Source organism: Desmodus rotundus, chromosome 2, assembly GCF_022682495.2.
Source record: "Desmodus rotundus isolate HL8 chromosome 2, HLdesRot8A.1, whole genome shotgun sequence".
Classification (NCBI taxonomy): Eukaryota; Metazoa; Chordata; class Mammalia; order Chiroptera; family Phyllostomidae; genus Desmodus; species Desmodus rotundus.
In genome coordinates this window covers 72,788,054-72,791,766 of record NC_071388.1, presented here as the reverse complement: position 1 = coordinate 72,791,766, position 3,713 = coordinate 72,788,054, and the positions used below count along the sequence as shown (strand labels likewise).

Below are 3,713 nucleotides of genomic sequence, written 5' to 3'. Positions count from 1 at the left end.
GATGAGGAAACTGAAGCTTATTGAACCCCTGCGACTAATGCATGCAAAGGTAAGAGTCAAGCCCTTTCTAAATAAAACACTCTTCTTAACGGTTAATCACTGTGTTGCTTCAATAACAAGCCACCCAGGCAGAGTTGCTACTCCATGCGAAGTCACGAATATTCCAGTCCCTATACATTTGAAACAACCTTCTTTAATTCTAATTGTAATTCCCTGGTCGGGTACTTCAGTTGATCAGAACATCGTCCCATACACCTTGGTTGTGGGTGCAATCCTTGGTCAGGGTACATACGAACAAATTGCGTGCTTGCACCCTCTCTCTCTGTCTCTCTCTCCCCCCTCCCCTGTCTCTAAAAATCAATAAAAAATAAAATACATAATAATAAAAAATATTCATATTATTTAAGCTAACATTTGCTCAATGCAGTAACTTTAACTATAGAAATATCTAAATTAAAAATAACAGACTCGTGCTCGCTTCGGCAGCACACACACTAAAATTGGAACGATACAGGGAAGATTAGCATGGCCCCTGCGCAAGGATGATATGCAAATTCATGAAGTGTTCCGTATTTAAAAATAACTAAATAAATAAATAACAGACTCCTTCCATTTTTATATACAAGATGGAAAATGTCCATGATAAAAATACTAAAGTTACTACATCTGACTTAAAATGCAGTCAGTGTAGATGATGATACATCAAAGAGAGACGTGATGGTTCATTTCGTGTACCACCCTGAACTGGAATGAGCAATGCCCAGACAGCAGGCAAAACATTATTTATGGGAATGTCTGTGAGGGTGTTTCCAGAAGAGATTATCTTTTGAATCAGAGCAAAGATTGCAGAGACAGACAGACAGATACACAGAATCTTCTGTTGGTTCTGTTGCTCTGGAGAGCCCTGACTACTACAGGGAAAGATGTGAATCACGCCCCGTTGACATTCATATCTGGATCAAGCTATATCTAAAACCCTCCGCATTTTAGATTCATAAATTTTCTTTTGGAATTTAGCCAGTTTGGAATAGGTTGTCTATCACTTGCTGTCAAATAAATCCTAAATAAATAAAAAGGGGATCTATAGTATAAATTTTCATCTCTGCTATATATGTATTTCTATATTTTCATTTTGTTTGGAAAAATAGATCAAACTGTTCACTTAATCTCTATTTTACTTTTTCTCAATATTTCTTGGAAAGGCTTTCATAATGTTTAAAAGGCTGTATTATATTCCCTAGTATTTATGTACCAAATTATGTCATGTTATATTCTTCCCAATGGTCTGGGTTTTGTGTTTTGTTTTGTTTTGTGTTTGAAACAAAACTGCAACAAACATTATTGTTTTTAAACATTGGTATTTAAATACTGGCAAATGGTCTGAATCTATAGCTGTGTACACAAAAGAAGTATGGTGACAAATCTTTTTTAGAAAATTGTCATTCAACATTTTAATGAATATAACTTAGTTTATTTCTGAGAAACTATTTGTTGCTGAGTTTATGTGTTTCTGTAGAGCTGATTTCACTCAGATGAAAAGTTTACAAACATTCAGACATTTCTGATCAGATTTCATTCTGACCCTAGTCTCAGAGGGTAGTTAAAACATGGACATGGGAACTCATCAGAGGAATGAGATCTTATGATACTCTCACTGAGACTTTTGAGACCAGATGCTGACACTATTTCTTATACATTATGAAGTTTCCAGAATGTAAGTTTCAGAGATGCTACACCATTCTGGAAACTGAATCAATACAGAAGATGAGGATAAAAGTGAGAGACAGAGAGATTGATCACTGTTTACATTGTTTGGGTCCTATAGCAAGCTGAATCGGAAACCCCAGACTTTTCACCTTAGGAGTAAAAAATTGTTCTTTAAGAATACCATATGATTCCCCTGGCTGGAATGGCTCATTGAATTGAGCACCTGCCTGTGAAACAAAGACTCGTGGGTTTGATTCCCAGTCAGGGCACAAGCTTGGGTTGTGGGTCAAGTCCCCAGTAGAGGGTACTCAAGAGGCAACCACACATTGATGTTTCTCTCCTCTCTTTCTCCCTCCCTTCCTCTCTCTCTAAAAATAAACTCTTTATTAAAAAAAGAATACCATATGATCTTACCTTAAGTGGAACCTAATCAACAAAACAAACAAATGAGCAAAATAGAATCAGAGACATGGAAATAAAGAACAAACTGACTGTGACCAGAGGGGAGGGGGAAAGAGGATAATGTGGGAAAGAACGGGAAGGGAGAAATCAAGGAACTTGAAGACTCTTAGCCATGGACAATGGGGGGAGGGGATTGAGTGGGGGAGTGGGGGTGCAGGGTAGGGAAGAAGAATGGTGAAAAAGGTGGGACAACTGTAGCTGAACAATGATAAAAAAATTTTTTTTAAAAGAGTTTACCCAATCTGAATATTTTTTCACTTGATAGCAAAAGAGTTCTACATGACAGAGCATAACTTTTGTTAAAATTGAAAAGTAACAGATTAACTTCCTTCAAAGTTTAGTTATTTATAGATCTAAGTATTAATGAAAGTACTCATTTCTTCTCATATCTTCCAACCCAAGATGCTATTAATACTTTCAATTTTTGTAAATACCCTTGGTAGAAAATAGTATCTTGTTTCCATTTTTATTTTCTTTTTCATTAATTAAATGGAGTATTTCTTCCTATGCAACAATCATTAGGACTTCATATTCTTTGAACTGTCTGTTATATATCTCTATATCTCCCTCGTATTGTTTCTAAATCACTCAGTGCTACACTTGGGACGTAAACATAGTTAACTCTAGCCAGCCAGCCAGCCAGATATTTTTCCAAGAGTTCTGCCCAGGAAAACCCTCACATTCAATCTCTTTCAACTGCAGATCTCTGCTCTCATGATCCCACTTCTTTCTCCTGTGGAATGTGTAAAATGTTTGCTGTGCAATGTCTAACTGGGCTTTGCCAACATCCCATGAACTCTTAACATACAGATGACAGAAATATGCATTTCTTTGCACATTTTAATGGCCTGGGGCTCTTAAATGCTGTTCCAATTGACTGAGAATAACAAAGGACCAAAAAGGTATGTTTTATAAAAATAGAGAAATCATATATTTAGCTAAAACAATATCTATTACATAATTTTCCAAAAGTGATTTGGAAGCCTTCAACAATTTGTGAGTACACCAGAGGAAACATATTTTTATGAAATCTGTTATAATTTCTGATGAACACAGTAAACATGGTAACTTTGATTATTTTCTATGAAATAGACCAGTCTGAGTCTCATTACCCATTTTTATCAGTAGTCTAATATAAATTTATTAAATATACAGAATATTTACAATTCTGTTATATTATGCATGTTACTCATTCTATCATAGCACATTATAGTGCCTCAGCAGAATTAGTGCCGCCAAACTAGCATTCTCTAGAACCAGCCACTCAGTGTGTTTGTCACCCAGCTGGACATCACTAATTGCCATTTTATTTCATTATTTCACATTTTTAACATTTCTATGTTAAATTTAGTCACATTACTACTCCCATGTTTCCAAACTATGAACCATTTCTATAGTGCTTTCAGGGCTATTGGCTGAAGCTGAACAAAAAGCTAGGATGAACCCAAGGAGGCTGAGTGGAAGCAGTCGGGGGTGGGTGGAGACAGTGGAGCTGTGGCAGGGTCACCTGAGGACCCCAGGATGGACTAGGGAAAAAGCCAAGA

At 36.4% G+C, this 3,713-nt stretch overlaps 1 non-coding gene across 1 annotated transcript; it reads left to right on the top strand.

Moving 5' to 3' along the window:
* The first annotated feature begins 470 nt into the window (after positions 1-470).
* LOC112302641 (U6 spliceosomal RNA) lies at positions 471-577 on the top strand. Its single transcript, XR_002974577.2, has one exon. It is a non-coding gene; the product is annotated as a U6 spliceosomal RNA (small nuclear RNA).
* Positions 578-3,713: the final 3,136 nt, after the last annotated feature.